Source organism: Pseudophryne corroboree, chromosome 8 (assembly GCF_028390025.1).
Source record: "Pseudophryne corroboree isolate aPseCor3 chromosome 8, aPseCor3.hap2, whole genome shotgun sequence".
Lineage (NCBI taxonomy): Eukaryota > Metazoa > Chordata > Amphibia > Anura > Myobatrachidae > Pseudophryne > Pseudophryne corroboree.
In genome coordinates, this window is record NC_086451.1 from 260,589,318 (window position 1) to 260,607,239 (window position 17,922).

The 17,922-nt window shown below is 43.1% G+C and overlaps 1 long non-coding RNA gene across 5 annotated transcripts in view; it reads left to right on the plus strand.

Moving 5' to 3' along the window:
- The window catches only part of LOC134947702 (uncharacterized), an 86,538-nt gene that overhangs the window by 34,693 nt on the left and 33,923 nt on the right, over nucleotides 1-17,922 (plus strand). For all 5 annotated transcript variants that reach the window (XR_010182706.1, XR_010182708.1, XR_010182705.1 and 2 more), the window contains exon 3: nucleotides 3,920-4,095. This is a non-coding gene — a long non-coding RNA (uncharacterized LOC134947702). The remainder of the gene's footprint in view (nucleotides 1-3,919; nucleotides 4,096-17,922) is intronic.

Consider the following 17,922-nt stretch of genomic DNA (forward strand, 5'->3'; position numbering starts at 1 on the left):
AGGAGGGACTTGCTTCAGCAGGGTCCTTGTCTGTTTCAAGACTTACCGCGGCTGCGTTTGACGGCATGGCGGTTGAACGCCGGATCCTAAAGGAAAAAGGCATGCCGGAAGAAGTCATTCCTACTTTGATTAAAGCAAGGAAGGAAGTAACCGTGCAACATTATCACCGAATTTGGCGAAAATATGTTGCGTGGTGCGAAGATCGGAGTGCTCCGACGGAGGAATTTCAACTGGGTCGATTCCTACATTTCCTGCAATCAGGATTGTCAATGGGTCTCAAATTGGGATCTATTAAGGTTCAAATTTCGGCCCTGTCGATTTTCTTTCAAAAAGAATTGGCTTCAGTCCCTGAAGTCCAGACCTTTGTTAAGGGAGTGCTGCATATACAGCCTCCTGTGGTGCCTCCAGTGGCACCGTGGGATCTCAATGTGGTTTTGGACTTCCTAAAATCTCATTGGTTTGAACCACTAAAAAAGGTGGATTTGAAATATCTCACATGGAAAGTGACCATGCTTCTAGCCCTGGCTTCTGCCAGGAGAGTGTCAGAATTGGCAGCTTTATCTTACAAAAGCCCATATCTGATTTTCCATTCGGACAGGGCAGAACTGCGGACTCGTCCGCATTTTCTCCCTAAGGTGGTGTCAGCATTTCATCTGAACCAGCCTATTGTAGTGCCTGCGGCTACAAGTGACTTGGAGGACTCCAAGTTACTGGACGTTGTCAGAGCATTAAAAATATATATTGCAAGGACAGCTGGAGTCAGAAAATCTGACTCGTTGTTTATATTGTATGCACCCAACAAGATGGGTGCTCCTGCGTCTAAGCAGACGATTGCTCGTTGGATCTGTAGCACAATCCAACTTGCACATTCTGTGGCAGGCCTGCCACAGCCTAAATCTGTAAAGGCCCACTCCACAAGGAAGGTGGGCTCATCTTGGGCGGCTGCCCGAGGGGTCTCGGCATTACAACTTTGCCGAGCAGCTACGTGGTCAGGGGAGAACACGTTTGTAAAATTTTACAAATTTGATACTCTGGCTAAGGAGGACCTGGAGTTCTCTCATTCGGTGCTGCAGAGTCATCCGCACTCTCCCGCCCGTTTGGGAGCTTTGGTATAATCCCCATGGTCCTTTCAGGAACCCCAGCATCCACTAGGACGATAGAGAAAATAAGATTTTACTTACCGATAAATCTATTTCTCGGAGTCCGTAGTGGATGCTGGGCGCCCATCCCAAGTGCGGATTATCTGCATAAATTGTACATAGTTATTGTTAACTAATTCGGGTTATTGTTGAAGGAAGCCATCTTTCAGAGGCTCCGCTGTTATCATACTGTTAACTGGGTTTAGATCACAAGTTGTACGGTGTGATTGGTGTGGCTGGTATGAGTCTTACCCGGGATTCAAAATCCTCCCTTATTGTGTACGCTCGTCCGGGCACAGTACCTAACTGGAGTCTGGAGGAGGGTCATAGGGGGAGGAGCCAGTGCACACCACCTGATCGGAAAAAGCTTTACTTTTTGTGCCCTGTCTCCTGCGGAGCCGCTATTCCCCATGGTCCTTTCAGGAACCCCAGCATCCACTACGGACTCCGAGAAATAGATTTATCGGTAAGTAAAATCTTATTAAAAATGTCACGGAATTGGAAGCTCAAGCCATTAAGGATTTACAATCCTATTCTGATATCACCATCCGCCCCGCGGATAAGGGCGGAGCTATTGTGATTCAAAATAAATCCGATTATATTAGTGAAATTGATAAACAGCTATCCGATACTGCTACGTATAAGAAATTACACTATAATCCTACCGATCGTTATCAGAAACAACTGGATTCCATTTTGTCCACAGCGGTGAAGAATGGGTTGATTGATATGGAGGCAAAAATGGCCTTGATTCAGGAGGCACCGGTCACCCCTGTGTTATATACACTACCAAAGGTGCACAAGGACCCCGTGTCCCCCCCAGGCAGACCGATCATATCTGCCAGAGGGTCATTGTCCCAGCCTATTTCACAGTATCTTGATAATTTTTTGCAACCTTTGGTGATGGTTCAAAGCACAGTTTTAAAGGACACTACACATTTACTCAATTTGCTGGAAGAAATCACAGATGTACCACCGGATACAATTATGTGTACCATGGATGTAAAGAGTCTCTATACCATCATTCCACACGAGGCGGGGTTGAGGGCTGTAGAGACTTTTTTGCACACTAATCAATTTGATCAATTGGATATCCCTCTTTTCATACAATTATTAGAATTTGTTTTGACACATAATTATTTCATTCACAATGGGGAATATTATTTACAGGTAGCTGGGTGTGCCATGGGGTCTCCAGTAGCCCCCATGTACGCTAACATTTACATGTTTTTTCAAGAACAGTTGTTTTTCTTTTCATCTCCGCTTATTTCCTCTAGTATTATACTATATAGGCGGTACATTGACGATTTGATCCTGTTCTGGGGTGGGACACAGACGACCCTGGAGTCCCACATTGCAGCCATTAATAATAGCGATTCACCAGTTAAACTGACGGCATGCATGAGTACCAGTAACATCAACTATTTGGATGTGGCGATTGGAATTAAACACTGCAAGATTACTACTGAGGTATTCTATAAAACAACAGATCGGAACACCCTGCTACTCCATAATAGCTTCCATCCACCCTCGTTAAAGAGGGGTCTTCCAAAATCCCAACTTATGAGAGCAGCACGTATCACGAATGACAGATCATGTTTGGAACCGGCACTTGATAAAGTTGTGCAGAAATTCCTTGTACGGGGTTATGACAGAAGGGTGTTGCTGGAATTAAAGGAAGAGGTGATGATGATTCCCAGGGAACAACTTTTAAGACCTTGTTCTAGAAAGATGGCTAATAAAATCCCTCTGGTCACCGAATTCACTACGGCCAGTGGTGTGTTATCCAGAGCAACTAAGGCCTTGTGGCCCATTGTCACCTCCGATAGGAACCTGCCATGCTTTAAAAATAAAACAATTATGCCAAGCTATAAGAGGGGCAGAAATCTCCATGATTTGTTAGTAAAGACGGATGTGTCCCCTAAACGGACAATAATTAATACCAAGGGATGCTTTAATTGCCTTTCTTGTGAGACATGCTGCTACATGGATACGGGTCCTACATTTGTGCATCCAAGGACTCAGATGTCACATCGGATACAACATTATGTGACATGCACAACTCAATTCGTGATCTACGTGATTTCTTGTCCATGCGGATTAATTTATGTGGGTCAGACTATCAGAACGTTCAGGGAACGTATGGCGTTACATCGCTCTGCTATAAGGGGGGCGATTGAGGGAGGAAAAAGAAGTGATCAACCAGTGGCACGCCACTTTAAATTGGCCAAACATTCCTTATCTGACCTAAAATATAAGATCTTGGACCACGTTCCGATATTACCACGAGGGGGTGACAGAGCAAAGGTCCTGGCTCAAAAAGAAGCAAGATGGATCTACAAATTGAACTCTTTAACGCCGAGTGGCCTTAATGAACAAATGCCGTGGAATGTCTTTTTATGATCACATCATATTATTATGCAGCATATGACTCATTGGGCCATATTAATTCATTCATGTCAACTATAGTATGATTGCTCAATTGTTCTTTTTATGTCATCAGCTGTTATGTGGTATATATTTAACCATTCTTTAGTACCTCACTCCTATGTGGTGCCGGGTGAAGTGACCTGTCCCCCTTGTGTTGGATAGGGGTGTGGGGAATTAAGGTTCCTGTTTATACTGTTATAACATTATTAGGTCATTGGCAGGGATCTTCCGATCTGCAATGATATTGCATCATTCTCCTGGGTGTTCTTGCTTTAATGCTTTTAATCTCTTTTTACTTGCACGCTTCTTTGGGAGCACCTTTCACATATGTGTCTATTTGCTCTTTTCAGTCTGTCCTTGAGCGGCTACCGTGAGCAGCGGTGGGAGCAACGTCCGCGTCCGGTTGCCTAGCAACGACGCGACGTCTTCAGTGGAAGCCGGTGACGGAGCTTGGGAGCGCGCGCACCGCACACCGCAGGCGTCCGGAAGCTGACCGAGGGAGACCTTACACGTGGAGACTATTTAGGTAAGTACACTGGTGGGTCTGTGTTTGTTTTGTGTTTACTACACTAGTTTGAGCACCTTAAAAAAAACGCCTATGGGCGTTGAAACGTCGGAATTATGCTCACTATGCACTATTTGCACTTTAAATAAATAAGCTGCTGTTTTCAAAAATCCGTGGAGTGCCGCCTGGTCCCTGTCTGGGGGAATTATCTGGTTATTCTACACCAGTGGACTGCATCTTTGTATACATTCATGGGATGGCACCCCGGTGGCTATTATAATAGTGAGTGCCTGCTACATCCTTCTTGCTATATATATATATATATATATATATATATACATCACACACACACACACATGCATACCTACATACAAAAGCAGCCTGAGCTCAGAGGGCTCAGGGGGCTCAAGGGACTGTGGCTTCTCTTCTCTTCCTCTGCCGCTGTCACTGGCCTGCAATGGGTGATCCTGATACGATCACCCACAAGTCTTGGCTCATTGCACAGCAGCCTAAGGACGGTCATCGATAGTTGATGGTTTAGCAACCATCAGTGGTCTATGGCCAATGCCAAGTGGGATTTTTTTGCCATTGATGGCAGTCCTCCTATGCTGCACCATCGATGGTGGTCACCATTGTTGAAAAACAAAATGTGGGGCGGGGGTAATGTTTAGTTCTACGCATGAGCAATTGTTGGCTCAACCGTCAATGTTTTCTGGCCTGTGGGTGCAAACCATCAAGAACATATGGTCGAGCATCTGTGGCCATGATTACTGCAGCCTGTCCCATGATTCAGGTGCAATGACTGTTTTGGAAGTGTGTCTCAGCTTGTGACTATGTTGCCATATGTAGTTGTGATGTGCAACCGACTGGGCATCTTTGTACGCAAATGGTGGATCAGAGACAAATCCTACAGATGGACTGTAATCCTTAGATCACCTCAAAAGAAGGTTTTTCACATAGTATAATACTGTGTATAAAAAGTATTTATTCCAAACAAAGGTATCAGTCTCACAATAAAATAATTTGTAATTCAGAATATTTGATACATATATTTTGGATACCAGCTCAAGATGTAAGGCCAGCAGGGAATGTCAGAAAACCTGCACTGCTCCTTTATTATTTAAGCTGCCGTTTTAGACAAGAAAAAGTATCAAGGATTCCGTGTCTCGATATAAAATAATCAAAAGGCGTATATTGTCCTGACGCTAACAATAATTTACATTTACATTTTTAACAAAAATAAAATTTATTCATATAAAGTGACATATAAATCTGTACACAGCAAAAACCTATGCAGACAATATTCTTTAAAAATTATTATAGCATAAAAAAACATCTTGTCTAAGTAGCTCATCAAGCAATTTCACACAAAATCAAACAAATGATGGTCACAATTGGTTAAGTCCAAGTTTCCTTTGTGCAAACACAAATTAAAATGCTTTACAGTGGATTCTGGCCACACCCCCTCTGGTGGCTGACCACACCCCTTAAGCATGGGCCCTTACCATTGCATTCCCCTGGTAGGCCTTTCTTGCCCTAGTCTGACACTGAACTTTATAAACAGTGGATGAATAGTGTTTATCACCTTAAGCCAATAATCAACAATGGCTGGAAACGGACGGCTGCTAACATAAAAGCAACACTCATGCACAACGTTAAAGCACTTTAATTCATGTTTGCACACAGGAAACTCGGACGTAACCAATTGTGACCATCATTTGTTTGATTTGTCTCTATGCTTTATTAATTTTTCAATGAATATTGTCTGTATAGGTTTTTTGCTGTTCACAGCTTTATATCTCACATTGTATGAATAAATGTTACTCTACTTAAAATTGAAATTGTAAAAATCATCTCAATAATCACTAGCATTATTGTTGTTAGCGCCAGGACACTATACACCTCAAGATGTAAGTTACTATTCTCCCTTCTGCCAACCAAGGGGAACATACAGTGAATACATAAAGTGACTGAGGGCCTAAATCAGAGATGTATACAAACCTGATGGTTTGTGTCCTCAGACACACAGCAGTGGTGTAGAGAAGCCAGCAGGCGGCATCTACTCATGCAAGACGCCTCCTGCGGCAGTAGCATATTTTAGCACAGTAGCTATGTACCAAGGCGGTTTCTCTGCAGAGAATATGTGCTAAGTAATGTAACAACATAATTGTTTTAAACACTTTATTTAGGGTCTCTGGCAACTCCTGTAGAAATGGCAGCATCAGGAGTTCAGCTTCAATGTCTCAGCAATCCCTGACACGTTTCATCCGTTAAGGACTTTCTGAAAGGGTACATGCATGTGGTAGTGGCCATCTTTAGGACTTTATATAGGGCCATCTATTTACTTAATTGGCCACTTCACCTTTTCTTTACTGAATACATTCACCTTTACATATTAAACTTTACTTCCATATAAAAATACATATAGAGGTCGTCAGGATGTATCATGTATGTCAGATGGTATTCGGAGAGCAACTGTGTATTTGGAGTTGTTTAAGTTGTCTTTCAGTTTGGCTGAGGCAAACTGTCAGTTACGGAGCATCAGAGAGCATTGTATTCCTCTAAATTACATCCAATATCATTTGCTGGAAACTCTATGGAACCTTGCTACTTTAAGTTTACTGCTGTGACTTATATTGCATGCGCGCTAACGCCAAAGGTACCCACGAGCTTGTAGCGTTAATGTAATGCAATGTATATTTGTATGCTGCAATATTGATTGTGACTGTTCTTGTTATTCTGTGTAGGGATTATTTGAGGTTAAGAAATTGGTTTCTTTAAAGTCTAGGAAGTCATTGGTACAAATTGTGTGTCATTTATTGCTACCAGGGCTGTAACTAGGTGTGTGCGGAGTGGGCACCGCACATAGCACTACAGGGTAGGGGCTCTGTTAATTACTTTCACTTGCAGCTTCCCACCTTTTTGAAGCCCAGTGTCTTCTGACCGCCCCTGTCTCCTAACCTGACCCCTTCTGTTGCTAATACCTATACAGCATTCATGCTTAACTTGAGATTTCTTTGTTATTAAGTCACAGGGGGCCTAATTCAGACCAGATCGCTGCTGTACGTTTTCGCACAGCGGGCGATCAGGTCTGAACTACACATGCGTATGCACCGCAATGCACAGGCGCATTGGTCCGCATCAACGGGGAGTGCCGGGCAGCGCCAGGATGGTGCAAACAAAGCGATAGCACGGGTCAATCGCAAGGTGACTGACAGGAAGAGGCCGTTTGTGGGTGGCAACTGACTGTTTTAGAGGAGTGTCCGGAAAAACGCAGGAGGATCCAGGCGTTTGGAAGGAGGGTTTCTGACATCAGCTCCAGCCCTGATCATCACAGCGGCTGAGTAAATCCTGGGCTGTGTAAAGACTGCACAAACTTTTGTTTGTGCAGCTCTCTGCACATGCGATCGGACACCTGCACAGCGAATTTCCCCTCCCCCTGTAGGCGGCGACTAACTAATCGCAGGGATGCAAAAAATACACCCTAGCGATCAGGTCTGAATTGCCCCCACTGTCCTTTATTACATTTCAAGATGCTAACATACCTGGGATTCAAACCCATTGCCTGTGGCATTGCAGTCAGACAATCTATTCATTGAGCTATCTGCCCTTGCCTAGAAATGCAGATAATTCTAAGCTAGAGAATTCAGTTTACCTTGTACATTGTGAAAACATGATCAGCATTGCAGTTAAGCAGATCTATGAGGGTAATTCAGACCTGACCGCTCGCTAGCAGTTTTTTTCAGTGCTGCGATCAGATCGTCGCTGCCTACAGGGGACTGTATTTTAGCTGTGCAAGTGTGCGAACGCATGTGCAGCCGAGCGGTACAAAAAAACGTTGTGCAGTTTCTGAGTTGCCCAGGACTTACTCAGCCGCTGCGATCACTTCAGCAAGTTCAGGAATGGAATTGACGTCAGGAACTCTCCCTGCAAACACTTGGACACACCTGCGTTTTTCCAACCACTCCCAGAAAATGGTCAGTTGACACCCACAAATGCCTTCTCCCTGTCAATCTCCTTGCGATCGGCTGTGCGAATGGATTCTTCGTAAAACCCATCGCACAGCAACGATCCGCTTTGTACCTGTGCGACGCGCCTGCGCATTGCGGTGCATACGCATGCGCAGTTCTGACCTAATCGCAGAGCTGCAAAAAACGCTAGCGAGCGATCAGGTCTGAATTACCCCCTACGTATTAAGTATGTGGCTGCAATAGATTGGATGGTAATTACAGTGATCCCGCCGTATAATTCCAGAAATCCTGCCGTATAATTCCAGTGATCATGCCGTATAATTCCAGTAATCCTGCCGTATAACTCCAGTGATCCTGCTGTATAATTACAATGATCCTGCTGTATAATTCCAGTAATCCTGCCGTATAATTACAGTAATTCTGCCGTATAATTCCAGTAATCCTGCCGTATAATTCCAGTAATCCTGCCATATAATTCCAGTAATCCTGCCATATAATTACAGTAATCCTGCCATATAATTACAGTAATTCTGCCGTATAATTCCAGTAATCCTGCTGTATAATTCCATTAATCCTGCTGAATAATTCCAGTGATCCTGCCGTATAATTCCAGTGATCCTGCCATATAAATCCATATAAATTCATATAATTCTGTATAAATCCAGTCCAGTGGTGCTGCCATATAAATTCAGTGGTGCTGTCCTGCGCTGTATATTATTGACTCTAAATAAAGGGGTTATTAATATTTAATCCAAATAATTTTTACAGGGTTTGCCCTGTGAGGTGAAGGGATACGCTCTCCTGTGCCGCATATTGTGTTATATAACTCCAGAAAAATAATGGAGAACAAAAATTTGCAGGATAAAATAGGGAAAGATCAAGAACCACTTCCTCCTAGTGCTGAAGCTGCTGCCACTAGTCATGACATAGATGATGAAATGCCATCAACGTCGTCTGCCAAGGCCGCTACCCAATGTGATAGTAGAGGGCATGTAAAATCCAAAAATTCAAAGTTCAGTAAAAAGACCCAAAAAAAGAAATTGAAGTGGTCTGAGGAGAAACGTAAACTTGCCAATATGTCATTTACGACACGGAGTGGCAAGGAACGACTAAGGCTCTGGCCTATGTTTATGACTAGTGGTTCAGCTTCACATGACGATGGAAGCCCTCATCCTCCCGCTAGAAAAATGATAAGAGTTTAGGTGGAAAAAGCACAGAAAAAACTGTGCGTTCTAAGATGGTATCACAAATCCCCAAAGAGAGTCCAAGCGTGTCTGCGGTTGCGATGCCTGACCTTCCCAACACTGGACGGGAAGAGGTGTCTCCTTCCACCATTTGCACGCCCTCTACAAGTGCTGGAAGGAGCACCCACAGTCCAGTTTCTGATATTCAAATTTGCAGGATGAGGATATGGGTGTTGCTGGCGCTGAGGAGGAGGATGACGATGAGGATTCTGATGGTGATGTGGTTTGTTTAAATGAGGCACCGGGGGAGACACCTGTTGTCCATGGGATGAAGAGGCCCATTGTCATGACTGGGCAAAATACCAAAAAAGCCACCTCTTCGGTGTGGAATTATTTCTCCACAAATCCGGACAACAGGTGTCAAGCCGTGTGTTGCCTCTGTGTTGCCTCTGTCAATCTGTAATAAGGATGTTAACCACCTAGGAACATCCTCCCTTATACGTCACCTGCAGCGCATTCATCAGAAGTCTGTGTCAAGTTGTGAAACTTTGGGTAAGAACGTAAGCAGTCCACTGACACCTAAATCCCTTCTTCCTCTTGTACCCAAGCTCCTGTAAGCCACACCACCAACTCCCTCAATGTCAACTTCCTCCTCAGTCAGGAATGTCAGTAGTCCTCCAGGCCATGTCAGTGTCAAAACTGAGGAGTCCTCTCCTAACCGGGATTCCTCCGGAGGATCCTTGAGTGGTACGCTTGCTGTTGCTGCCCCTGCTGTTGTTGCTGCTGGGAGTCAATCGTCACCCCAGAGGGGAAGTCGGAAGACCACTTGTACTACTTCCAGTAAGCAATTGACTGTCCAAAAGTCCTTTGTGAGGAAGATGAAATATGACAGCAGTGTCTGAACTGACTTCACATGTGGCAAGTTCGAAGGGTTGGTCACTGAACTTAAACAGCAGGATCACTGGATTTATACGTCAGGATCACTGTAATTATATGGCAGGATCACTGGAATTATACGGCAGGATCACTGGATATATACGGCAGGATCGCTGGATTTATATGGCAGGATCACTGGAATTATACGGCAGGATCACTGGATTTATACGGCAGAATCGCTGGATTTATATGGCAGGATTACTGTAATGATACGCCAGTACCACTGTAATTATACGGCAGGATTACTGTAATTATACGGCAGGATTACTGTAATTATACGCCCGTACCACTGGAATTATACGGCAGGATTACTGTAATTATACGGCAGGATTACTGGAATTATATGCCAGTACCACTGAAAATATACGGCAGGATTACTGAAATTATACGCCAGTACCACTGTAATTTGCGGCAGGATTACTGTAATTATACGGCACTATTGCTGGAATTATACGCCAGTACCAATGGAATTATACGGCAGGGTTACTGTAATTATACGGCAGGATTACTGGAATTATACGACAGTACCACTGGAATTATACAGCAGGATTACTGGAATTATATGGCAGGATTACTGGAATTATAGACTAATACCACTGGAATTATACAGCAGGATTACTGGAATTATACGGCAGGATTACTGGAATTACTGGAATTATACAGCAGGATCACTGGATTTATATGGCAGTACCACTGGACATATACGGCAGTATCAATGGTCATATACGGCAGTATCACCGGACTGTAATTATACGGAAGGATCACTGGATTTATACGGCAGGATCACTGGAATTATACGGCAGTATCACTGGACATATACGGCAGTATCACTGGACTGGATTTATACGCCAGTACCACTGTAATTATACGGCAGGATCACTGGATTTAAACGGCAGGATCACAGGATTTATATATAGTAACATAGTATCTAAGGTTAAAAAAAGACAATTGTCCATCGAGTTCAACCTATTTGTGGTCGCCTATGCATGATTATTTTGTATAAAATTTTGACTGAAATTGATGACTGCCGTTACATTTTACCCCTCTTTTTTATAATAACCATAGTGCGTAACTATGCCCCGTAACCCTGGATATCATTATCCATTAGGAATTTATCTAACCCATTCTTAAAGGTGTTGACTGAGTCGGCCATTACAACTCCCTCAGGCAGTGAATTCCAAACACGTATCGTCCTTACCGTAAAAAAGCCTTTACGCCGTATTGTGCGGAATTTCCTCTCCTCTAACCTGAGCGAGTGTCCACGAGTTCTCTGTGTTGATCTAACCAAAACTAGGTCCTGTGCAAGATCTGTATATTGTCCCGTTATATATTTGTAAATGTTGATCATGTCCCCTCTTAATCTCCACTTTTCCAGTGTAAACATGCCTAGTCTTGCAAGCCTTTCCTCGTATTCCAGCATCTCCATACCCTTAATTAGTTTGGTCGCCCGCCTCTGAACCTTTTCTAGCTCCAGGATATCCTTTTTGTAGTAAGCTGCCCAGAATTGTACACAGTATTCAAGGTGTGGCCTCACATGTGATTTATATAACGGGAGTATAATACTCTCGTCCCTAGCATCAATTCCCCGTTTTATGCATCCTAATATCTTATTAGCCTTCTTTGCTGCAGTCCTACTTTGGGTACTACTGCTTAGTTTGCTATCTATGAGGACACCTAAGTCCTAATTTTACCCCATTTAGTAGGTAGGTGTTATTTTTGTTCTTGTTACCACAGTGCATTACCTTACACTTGTAAGGTAATTTTAGTACCTCCCATTTCTCCGTAGTATTTTTTCCTAAAAACAAACCTTCCCATTCAATATCCCTGAAAAATACCCTCGTCTTTTCAAAATTCGCTTTGCTAAAGTTTAGAGTCCTAGTTGAGCCAGTATATGGCTGTTTATGAAAACTGATACGGCAGGATCACTATAATTATACGGCAGGATCACTGGATTTATACTGCAGGATCACTAGAAATATACGGCAACATCACGGGAATTATATGGCAATATCACAGGAATTATACGGCAATATCATTGTAATTATACGCCAGTATCACGGGAACTATATGGCAATATCACTGTAACAATACGGCAATATCACAGGAATTATACTCCAGTATCCCGAGAATTATACGGCAATATCACTGTAATTATACGCCAGTATCACGGGAATTATATGGCAATATCACTGTAATTATACGGCAGGATTACGTTAATTATACGGCAGGATTACTGGAATTATACGTCAGTACCACTGAAATTATACGGCAATATCACTGTAATTATACGCCAGTATCACGGGAATTATACGGCAATATCACAGGAATTATACGCCAGTATCCTAAGAATTTTATGGCAATATCACAGGAATTATACGGCAATATCACTATAATCATACGGCTATATCACAGGAATTATACGCCAGTATCCCGAGAACTATACGGCAATATCACTGTAATTATACGCCAGTATCACGGGAATTATATGACAATATCACTGTAATTATACGGCAATATTACAAGAATTATACGCCAGTATCCCAAGAATTATACAGCAATATCACTGTAATTATACACCAGTATCATGGAATTATATGGCAATATCACTGTCATACGGCAATATCACTGTAATTATATGCCAGTATCACGGGAATTATATGGAAATATCACTATAATTATACGCCAATATTACAGGAATTATACGACAGTATCCCAAGAATTATACGTCAATATCACTGTAATTATACACCAGTATCACAGGAATTATATGGCAATATCACTGGTATTATACGCCAGTAACACTGGATATATACGTCAGGATCACTGTAATTATACGGCAGGATAACTGGATTTATATGGCAGGATCACTGGAATTATACTGCAGTATCACAGGAATTATACGCCAGTATCCCGAGAATTATATGGCAATATCACTGTAATTATACACCAGTATCACAGGAATTATATGGCAATATCACTGTAATTATACGCATTATCACTAAAATTATATGCCCATTTCACAGGAATTACACGGCAATATCACTGTAATTATACGGCAATATCACAGGAATTATACTCCAGTATCCCGAGAATTATACGTCAATATAACTGTAATTATACGCCAGTATCACAGGAATTATACGGCAATTTCACAGGAATTATACGCCAGTATCTCGAGAATTATACAGCAACATCACTGTAATTATACACCAGTATCACGGGAATTATATGGCAATATCACTTTAACAATACGGCAATATCACATGAATTATACGCCAGTATCCAGAGAATTATACTGCAATATCACTGTAATTATACACCAGTATCACGGGAATTATATGGCAATATCACTGTAATTATACGGCATTATCACTGAAATGATACGCCCGTTTCACAGGAATTACGCGGCAATATCACTGTAATTATACGGCAATATCACAGGAATTATACGCCAGTATCCCGAGAATTATACGTCAATATAACTGTAATTATACGCCAGTATCACAGGAATTATACGGCAATTTCACAGGAATTATACGCCAGTATCTCGAGAATTATACAGCAACATCACTGTAATTATACACCAGTATCACGGGAATTATATGGCAATATCACTGTAACAATACGGCAATATCACATGAATTATACGCCAGTATCCAGAGAATTATACTGCAATATCACTGTAATTAGACGCCAGTATCACGGGAATTATATGGCAATATTACTGTAATTATACGGCAATATCACAGGAATTATACGACAGTATCCCGAGAATTGTATGTCAATATCACTGTAATTATACGCCAGTATCACGGGAATTATACGGCAATATCACAGGAATTATACGCCAGTATCCCGAGAATTTTACGGCAATATCACAGGAATTATACAGCAATGTCACTGTAATTATTCGGCAATATCACAGGAATTATACGCCAGTATCCCGAGAATTATACGGCAATATCACTGTAATTATAAGCCAGTATCACAGGAATTAAATGGCAATATCACTGTAATTATACGGCAATATCACAAGAATTATACGCCAGTATCCTTAGATTTATACGGCAATATCACTGTAATTATACACCAGTATCACGGGAATTATATGGCAATATCACTGTAATTATACGGCAGGATTACGTTAATTATACGGCAGGATTACTGGAATTATACGTCAGTACCACTGAAATTATACGGCAGGATTACTGGAATTATATGCCAGTAACACTGTAATTTGCGGCAGGATTACTGGAATTATACGGCACTATTACTGGAATTATACGCCAGTACCAATGGAATTATACGGCAGGGTTACTGTAATTATACGGCAGGATTACTGGAATTATACGACAGCACCAATGGAATTATACAGCAGGATTACTGGAATTATACGGTAGGATTACTGGAATTATACGGAAGGATTACTGGAATTATACAGCAGGATCACTAGATTTATACGGCAGTATCAATGGACATATACGGCAGGATCACTGGACGGGAATTATACGCCAGTACCACTGTTATTATATGGAAGGATCACTGGATTCATACGGCAGGATTACTGGAATTATACGCCAGTACCACTGAAATTATATGGCAGGATTACTGGAATTATACGCCAGTACCACTGTAATTTGCGGCAGGATTACTGGAATTATACGGCACTATTATTGGAATTATACGACAGTACCAAAGGAATTATACGGAAGGGTTACTGTAATTATATGGCAGGATTACTGGAATTATACGCCAGTACCACTGGAATTATACAGCAGGATTACTGGAATTATACGGTAGGATTACTGGAATTATACGGCAGGATTACTGGAATTATAAGGCAGGATTACTGGAATTATACAGCAGGATCACTGGATTTATACGGCAATACCGCTGGACATATACGGCAGTATCAATGGACATATACGGCAGGATCACTGGACTGGAATTATACGCTAGTACCACTGTAATTATACGGAAGGATCACTGGATTTATACGGCAGGATCACTGGAATTATACGGCAGTATCACTGGACATATACGGCAGTATCACTGGACTGGATTTATACGCCAGTACCACTGTAATTATATGGCACGATCACTGGATTTATACGTCAGGATCACTATAATTATACGGCAGGATTACTGGAATTATACGGCAGGATCACTGGATTTATATGGCAGGATCGCTGGATTTATACGCCAGCATCATTAGAATTATACAGCAATATCACAGGAATTATACGACAGTATCCCGAGAATTATATGGCAATATCACTGTAATTATACGCCAATATCACAGGAATTATATGGCAATATCACTGTAATTATATGCCAGTTTCATGGGAATTATATGGCAGTATCACTGTAATTATTAGTGATGTGCAGCGGACATTTTTCGGGTTTTGTGTTTTGGTTTTGACCCAAGTGGCCGGCACAAACACCTGGCCCATCTAGGAGTGGCACTGCAGTGTCAGACAGGATGGCACTTAAAAAAATTGGCCCCAAACATCACATGATGCAAAGATAAAAAATAAAAAAAAGAGGTGCAAGATGAAATTGTCTTTGGGCCCTTCCACCCACCCTTATGTTGTATAAACAGGACATGCACACTTTAACAAACCCATCATTTCAGCGACAGGGTCTGCCACACGACTGTGGCTGAAATGACTGGTTGGTTTGGGCCCCCACCAAAAAAGAAGCAATCAATCTCTCCTTGCACAAACTGGCTCTATACAGGCCAGATGTCCACCTCCTCCTCATCATCCAATTCCTCACCCCTTTCGCTGTGTACATCCCCCTCCTCAAAGAGTATTAATTCGTCCCCACTGGAATCCACCATCTCAGGTCCCTGTGTACTTTCTGGAGGCAATTGCTGGTAAATGTCTCCACGGAGGAATTGATTATAATTAATTTTGATGAAGATTGACTGCTGAAGCGCTGTCTAGCACTGACCCAGTGGCGAAACTGTGGGAGGCAGTGGAGTCGGCTGCCGCCGGGCTCCTGACCGCAAGGGGGCACATCTCCTCCACTGTCTCTCGCTGCCTGAGGATCGCTCGCTGCTATTGCAGACAGAGGAGCTGTGTCAGTGACACAGAAGCTGCCTCCTGTATTTACAAAGAGCTGGCAAAGGCTGCAGCTAGGTGGAGCTCCAGAGCGCAGTTCCTCCCGGGCCCTTCTAGTTAATCAAGCCAGCCGAGGGAAGCTCTCTGCTTCTCCGTGCTCCGTCAGCCTGATGATAGCCAAAGGTAGGCACTGTGTGGGGGGTGGGGGATAGGTGTATTTGGGGGGATTTGGGGTGGGGGAAAGCACTGTGTTTTGTGTGTGCTTGTCTTTAAGTGAGGTGTGTGTGTGTGTGTGTGTGTGTGTGTGTGTGTGTGTTTAAGGAAAGTTGTGCGTTCAAGTAAAAGAGGCATGTGTGTGTGTGTGTGTGTGTGTAAGTGAGATGTGTGTGTGTGTGTGTGTGTGTGTGTGTGTGTGTGTGTGTGTGTGTGTAAGTGAGTGGCATGTGTGTGAGAGCCATGTGTGTGTGTGTGTAAGTGAGAGGCATGTATGTGTGTGTAAGTGGGAGGCATGTGTATGTAAGTGAGAGGCATGTGTGTGTGTAAGTGAGAGGCATGTGTATGCAAGTGAGAGACATGTGTAAGTGAGAGGCATGTGTATGTAAGTGAGAGGCATGTGTGTGTGTGTGAGAGGCATGTGTATGTAAGTGACAGACGTGTGTGTGTAAGTGAGAGGCATGTGTGTGAGAGGTGTGTTTGTGTGTAAGTGAGAGGTATGTGTGTGAGAGGAAAGGATTAAAGGAGGCATTTGAGCATTTCTACAGGACTATGTACAGAGCGCACACCTGGTCTGGGTACACGCTACCTTATAAATATATGGAGGGGTGTCCGTTCTGAATGTGTGTGTGTGTGTGTGTGTAAGTGAAAGGCATGTGTGTGTAAGTGAAAGGCATGTGTGTGTGTGTGTGTGTGTGTGTGTGTGTGTGTGTGTGTGTGTGTGTGTGTGTAAGTGAAAGGCATGTGTGGGTGTTTAAGTGAAAGCGGCGTGTGTGTGTTTAAGGGAAAGCCATGTGTATGTGTTTTTAAGTGAAGGAGGCATGTGTGTGTGTGTGTGTGTGTGTGTGTGTGTGAAAGCGGCGTGTGTGTTTTTAAGTGAAGGAGGCATGTGTGTGTGTGTGAAAGCGGTGTGTGTGTTTAAGTGAAAGAGACGAGAGTGTGTGTGTGTGTGTGTGTGTGTGTGTGTGTGTGTGCGTGTGTGTTTAAGTGAATGAGGCATTTGTGTTTTTTTTTTATATATATCTAGTGTTCACGCTAGGTGTCTTTCACAGGGCGCTGCGCCCTGCCCCTTTTTTAGACCGCTGAATCCCGCCCTGCCCGTTTTTGTGCGCTTTGCCGCCCCGCCGTTTGCTGCCTGCCGCACCCCGCCACGCCGCCGGACCCAGCCGTGCACCGCCGGACCCGGTAAGCACATGAGAGTCCCCCTGGGCTAAATTAACCTTGTAAGTATTTTGCAGCTGTAAACTTCAATCTCAGTGCCCTCTACCTGCTGCAATGTGCCTCAGTGCTCTCTGTCTGGTGCAATGTGCCTCAGTGCTCTCTACCTGGTGCATTGTGCCTCAGTGCTCTCTACCTGGTGCAGTGTGCCTCAGTGCTCTCTACCTGGTGCAGTGTGTCTCAGTGCTGTCTACCTGATGCAGTGTGCCTCAGTGCTCTCTACCTGGTGCAGTGTGCCTCGGTGCTCTCTACCTGGTGCAG